This window comes from Mixophyes fleayi, chromosome 3 (assembly GCF_038048845.1).
Source record: "Mixophyes fleayi isolate aMixFle1 chromosome 3, aMixFle1.hap1, whole genome shotgun sequence".
Taxonomy (NCBI): Eukaryota; Metazoa; Chordata; class Amphibia; order Anura; family Limnodynastidae; genus Mixophyes; species Mixophyes fleayi.
In genome coordinates this window covers 102,600,129-102,613,680 of record NC_134404.1, presented here as the reverse complement: position 1 = coordinate 102,613,680, position 13,552 = coordinate 102,600,129, and the positions used below count along the sequence as shown (strand labels likewise).

At 40.2% G+C, this 13,552-nt stretch overlaps 1 long non-coding RNA gene across 1 annotated transcript in view; it reads right to left on the bottom strand.

The window, feature by feature from the left end:
- Window positions 1–13,552, bottom strand: part of LOC142143860 (uncharacterized) — a 57,684-nt gene that overhangs the window by 25,914 nt on the left and 18,218 nt on the right. The window lies entirely within an intron of this gene.

Below are 13,552 nucleotides of genomic sequence, written 5' to 3'. Positions count from 1 at the left end.
TAGCTCTGCCTTCACTAGCAGTACAGTGTGAAGCAGGACATACCTCCCAACTGTCCTGTTGTCGGACCAAACCTGACTAAGCGAGACAGTCACCAGATTCCGGACAGTTGACAGACTCTCCTGTTCTTGTCACTTTCACCACCTGTGGCTGCTGTGTCTTTAGCTCAGTTGCTGCTTGTCTGGATCCTGGAATGTTGGAGGCCCTATTTGGAAAACAAAATGGGTACATGACATTTAGAAAACTCCAAACAGCACTGGCATTAAAATAATAGTATTCCCATTTAAAAAAATAAACTTATCTCCCTCCCTCCAAACAGCCCTAGCAATAAATTAATAGCATTAACGTTTAACAAATATAACCATTTCCCACAACAATCCACATTCAATAAATAGCTCTCCTCCCCAAACTCAGCCCCACATTCAATTAATAGCCCAAAACCACCCCAGCATTAAATTAAAGGTCTTGTCACCTCACCTTAAATTAATAGAGCCCACTATTAAATTAAACAGCTCCACCATCAACCAACAAATAAATTAATAGCACTAACCATTAAATAATTAGCTCTGACCCACAGTCCACCTTTAAATTAATAGCCTACCTCCCACCCAAATTACTGTAGAGACCACCCCAGCAATAAATTCATAGCATTTATGTTAAATATACCTATTTCCTGCAACCATCACTGCCATTAAATAATTCATATTCATATTTACATTCACCCCCAAAAATCCCCACATTCAATTTATAGCCCCCATGCCACCCAAGGATAAAGGTCCCATCACCCCATCCTAAATTAATAATCCCACTATTAAATTAAATTGCCCCACCATCACCCCACAAATAAAATAACACTCATTAAATAATTAGCCCCATCCTACACTCCACCATTAAATTAATTGCCTACCTCACACCCACATTATATTAAGACACCCCCCACTCACTTCCCTCACACATTATAGTAAAATAGCAGCCCCCCCTTTCTGTCACATAGTATAATAGTAGAGAAGCCCCCCATAGTATAACATACCCCGCATAGCAAAAAAATAGTGTAAAAGCCCCCATACAGCAAAAAAATAGTATAACAGCCCCCACACAGCAAAATAATAGTGTAACAGCCCCCACATAACAAAATAATAGTGTAACAGCCCCCACATAGCAAAATAATAGTGTAACAGCCCCCACACAGCAAAAAAATAGTATAACAGCCCCCACACAGCAAAATAATAGTGTAACAGCCCCCACATAGCAAAATAATAGTGTAACAGCCCCCACACAGCAAAAAAATAGTATAACAGCCCCCACACAGCAAAATAATAGTGTAACAGCCCCCACATAACAAAATAATAGTGTAACAGCCCCCACATAGTAAAATAATAGTGTAACAGCCCCCACATAGCAAAATAATAGTGTAACAGCCCCCACACAACAAAATAATAGTGTAACAGCCCCCACATAGCAAAATAATAGTATAACAGCCCCCACACAACAAAATAATAGTGTAACAGCCCCCACATAGCAAAATAATAGTGTAACAGCCCCCACACAGCAAAAAAATAGTATAACAGCCCCCACACAGCAAAATAATAGTGTAACAGCCCCCACATAACAAAATAATAGTATAACAGCCCCCACACAACAAAATAATAGTGTAACAGCCCCCACACAACAAAAGAATAGTGTAACAGCCCCCACATAACAAAATTATATTATAACAGCCACCACACAAAATAATATTATAACAGCCCCCACATAAAATAATATTATAACAGCCCCCACATATCAGAATAATAGTATAAAAGCCCCCACATAGCAGAATAATAGTATAACAGCCCCCCCCCCACTTACACTTACATTGTTGAAGTCATGCTCTATTGAAGTTTTCTGTCTGCATCGCGCGCCCACATGGGACGGCACCTGTCACGTGGTGCCGTCCCATGTGGCATTCTGCTTTAACGGGACTGGAGGAGGCCAAGTATGGGAGGAGGGGAGCTCCCTGATTCTTATTTTTATAAATTAATTTTTTTACTCCTCCCGGCGGCGCCGACCTCTTTCTATCCTCCCCCCTCGTTGGAACCCCTGGCTTGGGGGGGAGACTGGACCGGATAGAACGAGGCCGGCACCGCTGGGAGGAGTAAAAAAATTAACTTATAAAAATAAGAATCAGGTGGCCTACAGCGGCCTCAGGTGTCACTGGCCTCCCGGGAAAATTCCCGGTAAGGGCAATGACCAATCCACCCCTGTGTGTGGAAGCAAACATTCTGCATTATTTTGTCTGCAGAATTTGACCTTTGGTATTCCCAGTCTTACCCCAAACACAACACACCACACAGTATAATGAATTGTTTATTGTCTATTAATAAATTTAACAAAATGCTGATTTACAAATACATTAAAATTCTTAACGGCTGATATCTGTACTTCCTTTAACCTCTTAACCTTATTTAAACCATTCTTGAATTAATGACAGAACACCGTAGTGTGGTGAAATTAAAGGAGCTTATTTTGAAGGTACGGTGGTGGAATAATGAGCAGTCAGTTCAACATCCTCCAGGCAAACCAGGATGCCCCAACATTAACCATTGGACACCCGCAGACAGGAGACAACCAAAACACACCCCAGGCGCACATATCTCCCTTATATGAGGCATTTGCCCCAGGCACTACAGAACCTGCAACCCTTCTGAGCTAACGGAATGCAACCACAAGCCGACCAGCCTGGGTGGTACTTGGACCAAGACTAGAGCCGACTCCATCAAAGAGAATCGGGTTAATGGTGCCCGCTACCATAATGTGCCTTGATAACCACCAACAGCACCAGACATACCAGAACCGGATTTATCACTATAGAAACAGCCTGCATCCACAGCAGGCCCTAATGTCATCCAACCAGGGAGGTTGGGTGGGTAACGTCCAGAAGTCAAGAGACTGCTTAACTTTCTGCACATCTAAATTGTGAGCTATGTCTTGTCCTCCCCTACGACATCAGATGGGCGTACTCCCTGTAGTTAAACTATTAACCCCAGATAACTAATTACAGTTTAATGATCCAGCCTTAGATTTTAAAATCCTTCAAGCTTAATTCATCCCTCAGTTCTCATGCAAAATCGCAAGGCAAAAGTATAACTCAAATCTTGTATGACTGGAACATTGCACCTGTATGAAATTTGATTTGTGAAAAAATTTACAGCAACTTTGCTGATCTCAATTACTTAATATACAGTTTTTAACAACATGATCCTAAAAGCGGAGATTCGGTGGTGCTAAATTTGTTAGTTTAATCCAAGTCTTTTTCAATATTGTCAATTTGATTCTGTTCTATTTTCTCATTGCTCTTTGTCTAATTTGGTTCTATATAAGCAGTGGTCAGTGCTGACAGCAACCAGGGGCGGATCTAGAGAATATTTGTACCCGGGACGATGTAGGGGGGCGATTTAGGCCCCGCCCCCTTTTTGACATCTGAGGCTGCCGGCGGCTGCACACTATGTGCAGGTCCGTTCAGCAGTGACAGGCAGGGACAGTGTGCTCCCCGGATGCTCTGATCGCCCCCCCCCCTGGATCCGCCACTGACAGCAACTAGGATTAGTGTGGGTGTGGTCTGTTTTCTGTCAGAGTAATAGGACTTTTGGTATATTCTGTTTAGTGAGACATGTCTTATAGTAACATAGACAAGGACATTCTAATCGTGGATTGAAGAGTAAACTGTCTATTGCTTTTTTATGTTCCAACTGTGCCACCTGGTAATTTAAATAATTTAAATAATTTTTTCTAACCCTTCTATGCCACCAGAGGGCTGTAAAGTGATATTGAATGGTGTTTATATACATGCTGTGTTGTGTTGTCCTTCAGAGGTCTGTGGGGAGTCAAGGGGGTCTCCCATTTAGTCCCCTGGTAAAACCAGTTACTTACATCCCCACAGCGTGAAGTTTAGAAAACTTGAGTGGAGACACTGCGCTAATAAAAGTGGAAGCAATGTGAACACAACAACACCCCACTAAGGAGTGGAGTGAGGAGACGTTACACACAAAAGCAGCAGAACAGTGCCACCCACAGTACAAAAAATGCTTAACTCACATTACCAGGAATATTTCAATGTAACACCTACAGACACATGCAAAAAACAGATCAGCATAGTATGTCCTGCATTAAATCATGTTTTACAGTATAATTATATGTTGTGTTTTTTTGTCTTTGTATAGAAAATAAACATTGCTGAGAATGAAGACTTTCTTCCCTGCCATCGTAGGAGCCAAACCCAACATACACACTGCATTACTTTGGTGGGAGTGAGTTTTGGGTTTTTTAATTGAGAAAGAGAGCAGAGAATCACATAAAATCATCAATGATTTAAACCAGGCCTGTCCAACCTGCGGCCCTCCAGGTGTTTTGAAACTACAAGCCCCAGCATGCTTTGCCAGTAGACAACCAGTTGATATCTGGAAGGGCATGCTGGGACTTGTAGTTTCACAACACCTGGAGGGCCGCAGGTTGGACAGGCCTGATTTAAACAATGGCACTAAGCTAAAGGCTGCATGGAGTGCTATTGAGAGAGAGAGAGTGTAAGTGAATATTTTTTAAAATAATTAAAATTAAAAAATAAAATGAATTCTTTTTTTCACATAAACAACTGTTAAAGCAATTTACAAATAATATTTTAGTAGATTAGATGTGGAATTTTGTTTTTGATTCTAATTTCAAAACAAAACTGCACATGAAAATATCTTCTTTGTGGATGGCTGAAAATGGAATGCATTAAAGCACAAAAGCCCATTATAATAAACCTATTGTGATTTATTAGCAACCAAAATTAGGATTGAAAAACAGCAGCCTAGTCAACAAATTGAAGTAACCAAATGATTGCACACTGCAGTTACACAATGTTTCCAGACCTGGATCAATCATTTCTACACGAGCAATTGTTTCTTTTATGGAAAAAAATAATAATGGATTTTCTGACATGATGTATTTTATTTCACATTACCTGCATGGATATTTCTTTATGAAAATCCTCTATGGCAGCTGATTGCTCATGGAAATTATCACAGAATTTGTGGCTGCCAGCTGTTTTGCTGCAAGTACTGAAGGAAAAACAAAATTGGTATGATGACTTCACGCCACTAAATCACTAAGGAACATGTGTGGTATGTGTGGCGTATTTAGTAAAAAGGACATTGAAGCTTGTGATTATTTAAAACAGAATATGTTTTCATCTTTAAATATAGATATGCCTATGGGCAGCGAAATTTAGACCTAAAGGTGGCAGGGAAGAAGCAAGGATTAGTTATAGACAGATAAGGGGTCTCCTCCGGAGGACTGGGATCTGCCAGAGAGAGGATCAGTGGGAAACTGAGGCAGACAGTGGGCTCAGAGTGAGGCCAGAGTGTATCCTGCAGGAGGCAGAAAGTCTGACAGGAGATGGCTCAGAGAGAGGTCTGAGAAGAGGCTCAGCAGGGTACTGAGGAGATGGCTCAGAGATGACCTGCAGGTGATTGTATCTGCAGGGAGAAAGAATCTGCAGAGAGAGAGAGATAAGCGGACAGTTGACCACTGAATAGAGTGGGGCGAAGCTATGATGTAGTGTGATGAATGGGGGATATGTGTTAATTATTTTCAGATTCTTGTTTGCTGACAATTAAATACACTTTTATATTCAAAAGTTCGAGATTGCTGGCAGCAGATTGTTATTTTGTGCCAGAAGCCGAAGGCACTGACCTAATGGCTGCTACCTGAGCTACTACATACTGTTAGCTCTGCACACACTCCAGGATTATGGATAATCTATCTCAGTAGTGGACTAATGTATAATAGATTTGTTTGGGTGGTGGTCTTGGGCCCAGAGCTCTTAGAAAGTGATAGGCTTGTTGTATATTAAATTGAACTTAGGAATATTTTAGTGCTGTGCATTATAAAATATCACGACTTGCTGCACATATAAAAACACTCAGGATGGGAGTCTCTCTGTGTATTTTAATCAAAATGCAAACTCCAAAGTGTTATGTAGAAGTTATCAAATAATTATGAGTATTCCAGCATGCACTTATTGTTCTTGTGAATCTTGCAGGAAGGTTAAATGTAGAGGTTATCCATTTTTTATTTCCACATTTTTAAGGGACATCACTTTTCAATTACAACATCACTGTTAACACTAAACGCACATTCAGACAATACATATGAACAACTCACTTGCAAATGTAGATAATTCACAGGTCACTCACTGGTCAAGCTTATTCTGTCATTGTTCCAGTGCATCATAGGCAGTTGGAAGCACTACAGGAATTCAGGTGTACTTCTACTATTTTCTGTATAGAAGTTATAGGACTGGGTAACTTTTTATCCTCCTTATCAATTTAATGCATTCATAATTCCAATCAGAATTTTTTTTTTGCTGTTAATAGATTTTCAATCACTGGGATGGCGTTCTGGCCACAGTTTGCTGGATTTCATTATGTTCCCTACCATGGGAAGTTGTTAGGAGTTTATTTACGAAGAGCAAATCATCCGCTGCAGTGAGGGGTGGATTGGGACCATAAAGTGGCACTGGAAAAAATTCTGGAAGTGGCTTCACGTGGGCGGGACCAAATAAACTGTAGGAATGGCAAACACAAAAGGAAGCGGGATTAGTACAAAGTTGACTATGCCACCAGAGGGCTGTAAAGTGCTAGACTGCCCATTACATACCCCCAAAATTCGTACCCATGGGTCAGAGCTCAAAATCGGGACTGTCCTGCTGAAATTGAGACAGTTGGGAGGTATAGTTAATGCTTCACCCACATAATGGCTGCCTTCCCTGTGTACAAGTGATGGGTACACTAAAGCATAGAAAGTAGGACAAAATGTGCAACTAAATTTAGCAGTAGCAACCCAGTAGCAGAAAATGCGATCGCAATATACATATTTGTGTTTATTTAATAACATGGTGCAGAGGAACTGTCAATATAGAAAAATACAATTGGAAGAATGTCCTGCTCTCTCCTACCTGTTCTTGGTGCTTTCCCCACCTGTGGCTGCTGGTGTTACTTGATCAGTTGCTGCTTGTCCGGATCCTGGAATGCTGGGAGCCCTATTTGGAAAAAAAATGAATGCATGAAATTTAGAAAACTTCAACGTCCGGTGTTAAATCAATAACGCCCACATTTAATAAATAGGCTTTCCTCCAGCCCCAACATTAAAATACTAGTATTCACATTTAATAAATAAACCGATATCCCTCCTGCCAAACAGCCCCAGCAATACATTAATAGCATTTATGTTTAATAAATATAGCCATTTCCCACGACCATGCCGGCATTAAATAATTCATATTCACATTTAATAAATAGCCCTCTTTCCCAAACTCTGCCCCACATTCAATTAATAAACTACCCCACCATTAAAGGTCCCATCACCTCACCTTAAATTAATAGGCCCCACTATTAAATTAAATAGCATCACCATAACACCACAAATAAATTACTAGCACCCACCATTAAATAATTAGCACCAACCCACAGTCCACCATTAAATTAAAAGCCTACCTCCCACCTAAATTATAGTAGTGAACACCCACCGCCCAAGCAATAAATAGTATTTACGTTTAATAAATATACCTATTTCCAGCAACTACCAATGCCACTAAATAATTCATATTCACATTTAATAAATAGACCTCATTCTTCCCAAACTCACCTCACATTCAATTAATAGCCCCCAAACCACCCCATCTTAAATTAATAGGCCCGCTATTAAATTAAATTGCTCCAACATCACCCCAGAAACAAAATCACACCCATTATTTAGCCAACACCTACCTCACACCCATATAACATTGCCACAAGACCCCTTTGCCATCACACACATTACATTGCCACAAGCCCCCCTTGCCATCACACAAATTACATTGCCACAAGCCCTTTTTGCCGACACACAGCATAGCAGTCAGCCACCCCCTGCTGCCCTCACACACACACAACATTGCCATCAGCCCCCCACTGGTGCCCTCACACACACAACATTTCCATCAGCCCCCCCCCTGCTGCCCTCACACACATAACATTGCCCTCACACACACAACATTGCCATCAACCCCCCCGTTGCCCTCACACACACACACAACATTGCCATCAGCCCCCCACTGGTGCCCTCACACACACATTTCCATCAGCCCCCCTGCTGCCCTCACACACACAACATTGCCCTCACACACACAACATTGCCCTCACACACACAACATTGCCATCAGCCCCCCTGTTGCCCTCGCACACACACATGCTACCCTCACACACACACATAGCAAATGCCCGCCCACCCCCCACTGCTCACACACACTCACATTGTCAACACCCCCCACTGCTCACACACACTCACATTGCCAACACCCCCCACTGCTCACACACACTCACATTGCCAATACCCCCCGCTGCTCACACACACTCAATTTGCCAGCACAGCCCCCCCCTGCTGCTCATACACACTCACATTGCTAACACACCCCCCACTGCTCACACACATCCACATTGCCAACACCCCCTGATGCTCACACGCACTCACATTGCCAACAACCCCCTCCCCCTGCTGCTCACACACATTTTCAACAGGCCACCCCCCACTGCTGCGCCCGCACTTACCTGTCAGCAGCTTCTAGCTGCGCTTCTCTGTTCACATGGGACAGCACCTGTCACATGGTGCACATCCCATGTGATATCTAATTCTTGTGTGATAGGCCGCACATGTACTCATACCAGATAGTAGAGTAGCAGATAGCAGCACACCTGGGTGTGCAGCAGGTTAACCTGTGGAGCAATACTCGAGGAGAAGCCCATTAGGATGGCAACAGCCCGGGTGTGTCAGCTTAATGTTTGAACGCTCTTTACCTTTCAACTACACTCATACAGAGTTTTCCATTTTATATGTGTTCAACAATAAATGTGAATTTTAATTATAAGCGGTTGTCTGTATCAAGCAGTATTATGCTATGGTATTCTATCTCTTTATCTCCACATAATTATTATTCGGAGTTCACTACACATGTTCCATATGAAGAGGAAACACTTTGAAAATCCATGATTGTGTTGCTCATTTGAACCAAAGTACTATCTCATACACAAAGGAAACTAAAGCCGAAAAACTTGTGTGGAGGAACTTTGGTATTTTCACAATATCCGCATCAAAGATTGGTATTAGTGAATTTGTTCAGTCTGACTTTCTTCATATACTTTTTGTACATATCCTTCTAGATATTATTATCATGGATATATTGATAGGATATGTTAAAGTCCTTTGATATTGAAAAAGAGGCGCTAGATGTTATTCTCTTTCTGTTTTTTGTATCACTCCAACTAAAGTATGCATTAGCTGCACTGATGTGCCTAGCTTTGCGGAGCAATGCTGAAGCAAGATTTCCTTTTACAAAGCAATATTTTATTTATAAGTTAAAGGGTTCATTATCAAAAAGACTTCAGATTTGAACCAGTTCATAGCTGGGAGTCTTCACGTCTGATCCTATACTTTTAATGTCCAATTTTGTATCTCTACATTACGCTGTGGTTGAGAGGTGTAACCAAGCAGGATTTCAACTAGAAAACAGTAAAGATTATTTTATTGAAAGGGTTGGTACTAAAGTGATAGGTGGTTGAATTTTGTTGTGGTATTTACACTTTACAAAGTACACATCTTCTCTAGATTTTTCCTTGCTAGGCATGCTCTGAGACAGTCGGCACATATCTTGATGTGCTCTGGGTAGACAATTAATGCGCTCTTCTACAAAGCCAAGGTGCTTTACAGTGCACACCCCCGGTGCTTAGTAGATGACCACCACTATTGCACTTTAATTTGGACATATTTGTTTTGTTCCTGTCCCAATGCTTTTCTGTGTTCCTGCTTAATGCACAAGCATTGACTACCTTTCCGATGAGACAAAAATTTCCCACTTGTAGTGTTAACAAATACACCAGTTAATTTTGCAATGAATTGCCTCTGCATTTCTATGATGTTACAAATACAAAGTACAGAAAACATGTTTGCGACTGTCAGTGGAGACCATTTACAATGAGCAAAACATCCAGGGCTCAATCCAAAATCTGCTTTGTTCCATCCATGCAGCTCAATTTATACAAATGTGCTTAGATTTCCATTATTGGGCCTGGCAGAACAAAATGACAGTGTTAGCAGAGGCGCAAAAGTATGCTCACGCTGATGTGGACGGGTTGGACGGTTAGGGTGTAAGTACCAAAGTGTAAATAGGTGGTCATTTGCGCCTAGTTTTGCAGAGCAGTGAAGAAATGAGAATTCATTTTGCTGAGGCAACTGGGTTAATGGCACATTTTTTTCCAAATGGGCTTGCATTTTGTTCCTGCTCAGTGTTTTGACCTCATCCTATACATTTAATGTTATCCATTTTGTGCTTTCCAGTTGGTGCACTCCAAACAATGTAATAAAAAGCTACACACATACACAAAAGTGCCTCATATGTAGAGATGTACAAAATGTTCAAATCTGTTCCTCAAAATATTTGCTCATTCTTCATTTTCCACATTTCACCAGAAGAATTTGGCTTTAAGTGTTCCCAATACTACCTCAACCACACCACACAACAGACTGAATTGAATATCATCATCCCAGCTCTATTTATAGAATTAATATTCTGTGAAATAAAACTTTATAAACATAGTGTGAAATGCCATTTTGTGGAATGGCAAAGGAAGAATCAAAGATTATACCTCTGGACCTTCCATTATTTTGTTGATAGTCAGTGTCATGGCACATATTTATTATGTACCCAGAGCAGCCACTTTCCATATCACATGACTTCTTCTGATAAATTGCCCATCTCCACACAACAAAGGGACATCATGCAGCACCATGTGGTCTCCCTTTGTCCTCCGTGAGCTCAAGCTGTGTGATGAAAGCAATGTAAGGAATTTTAGGCAGGGTTTTATTTGTCATCATATTTGTAGTATGTTACTGGTATTCTCAGTGAGGGGTGAGTAAAGGATTTGAGGAACAATTTATGTGGCATCTGAGAGGCATGGGGAATTTGGGGTATGTGTGAGGGGTTAAGTGGTGTTTTAGGGCAAGTGGTAGATATGATAGACATGTGGGGTTAACTGGGTTCTATTGAGCATATGAGGGTGTTTTAAATGAATGGGCATTGTCATTGAGTCTGAGGGTGCTGTCATGGGGGAGAGGGATTTCATTGGCATTTGGGAAAAGGGTGTTTTGAAGTACATGTGGAATCTATTCCAGGAACAAGTAGTGTCTCTTTCTTTGATTACATTTTTTGTATAAATTTAATACTGAGATTGACGGTAATGTGCAATTTTAGAGGCCACAGATGCTGCCCTTGAAGTGTATCGCGTTACCCATCACTGGTATAGTTCATGAAGTTAGTGTCAAGTTAACCTTTTTTAAGTGTCAATCATTGACATTGAGAGTAAAACAAAACAGTTTTCCACTAAAATCAAGAAAATTAGCAAACATTTAATAAAGACTAATTGAAATAATGTCCCAGTTTTATTTATAGTTAGAAAACAAAGATTTTAAGTGAGTCAATTATGATAGTAACATCATTACTATAAGAGTTAAACTGAGCAGTCAGACATTAAGCCCTGTAATATTTTGTCACATTGTTAGGTAGGCAGCCAGACAGACAGCTGTTGACACTGACCTCTTAAGTGACTTGGTGCACATTACTCAGGCACTGATGAAGATTAAAACACTGTTTGCTTTTTTATCATCTATAACTTTCTTTTTTATTTTGTATCAGCATCCGGTAACAGATGGGCCTAAAAATCATTGTTCTACTAATGAAGAGGATAAATTGTTTTGGTGCATAAATGAAGCATCAGAGGCTGTACACCTCTGTGACTTCACCTTTAAAACTAAAAAGTAATACAATTCTCCCAAAAGACTCCTGGGAATGATAGATATGCATGCAATTCTCATAGGCATTGGATCAAACATCCTGGCAATGATTTGAATAGACGATATAAAGAGAAGAAAAGCTGCATCTGTTTGAAATTTTGTTGACATTGGAAACACGCATCTCTAAATCTCCTGGGGAATATTTATGCAAGTGCATTTTTTTTCTGAAAGTGAATCTTAGTTGAGTGGAAAATATCCTTCAGAATTGTTATTTTAGGAAAATAAAATCACTGCATTGTTATGTTGGAAGCACCTATGATAAATTGCAAGTACATTATTTAACAGTAAATAAAGAATGCTGAATCACATGTTTTATTAGTTTCCTGGATTGTATTATTATATTTAAATTAAAGGCGGAACTTGCCCCTATTCACATGCACATAGGTATGCACAGGCATGGAGCCATATTTGATATTGTCCTAGGCATTAGAGGTAAATATATCCTAAATTAGGATTTAGCACCACGTAAGGTCTAACCCCCCTCCACCACCTAATGCATTATTGTATTGTTGAAATAGTTGGTTAGTAAAGAACAAAATTAACATACATTACTCCCATGCATCCTTATGCATGTGCTTTAATAGCGAACACATTCCCGCTTGCATTCTTTTTCAGTCACAAGGCAGGATCTAGTCACAATAGACATAAATATTCTCGGATCAATATTGGGTCTCTATGCATTGCATAGCCAAAGTATTATTTTAGGGCAGTTAGAACAACCATTTTTGAAGCCACCTCCCTGCATCCCACACCTGCATACTGCCTGCACTGATAACAAATTAAGTGCAGAACTTTTCCATAAATTACTGTAAACTACTTTCTTAGATTAACTCTGATTATTGTGGTCTTGTTTGTGATATGTGTAAGCTTTAGAACCATATGTTATGATATCTCAACTGGACGCTTTTCTAGTGTATTACACTGGCCAGTCAAAATTAACAACCATGGCCATTTTAGCGCACCTTGTCATGGATGGAACATCAAATGACCTCTCCGAGTTCCCCTCCTTGTGGAGATGTGGCTTATCGTCACAGGTATTGAGTAATTCAACATGTTACAGTGTTGACATCTATAGACTATTAGACTATACTATGGTGTTTTTCTGGTAAAGTTGCACTGCTAAGTCTTTTTTAATAAAATAGTCCAATGTTGGGTTTTTTTTGTCTCAATTTTTCTTGAACTGTTACTCCATTTTGTAATGAAGGATTTAAGAACACATTCTGAGTAGTGTTGGTTTATATTTGTTCTTATTCTTATAACACAATAATTCTGGCCTTTATATCAGATGGGGCAGCGAAACTTATGACCTGTTGTGTGGAGGTAAAATCATATTAGTAAGCCATTCTGGTGAGAAGTTAGGACAAGATAAATAAAATCTGACTGGAATGTTGTTTTCAACAGCGTCATAAATCCCTAATTTGTATTTACACAGACTTTTTAGTTCTGACATCACAGGAAGGGGGGCTGTGGACCCTACAGCAGTTTTAAAACTTAGTGTAACTCTAAAAAATTGTTCACTTTTGCGGAGTCAATTTGATATTGATGAGTGTCCCATTTTCTGCTTCTCCCAGCAACAGAAACTTGATCATATGTGAGTTTATCAATTCTGTGTTTATCCTTTTATTTCACAAGAAACCATTGCAATATACCTTTATA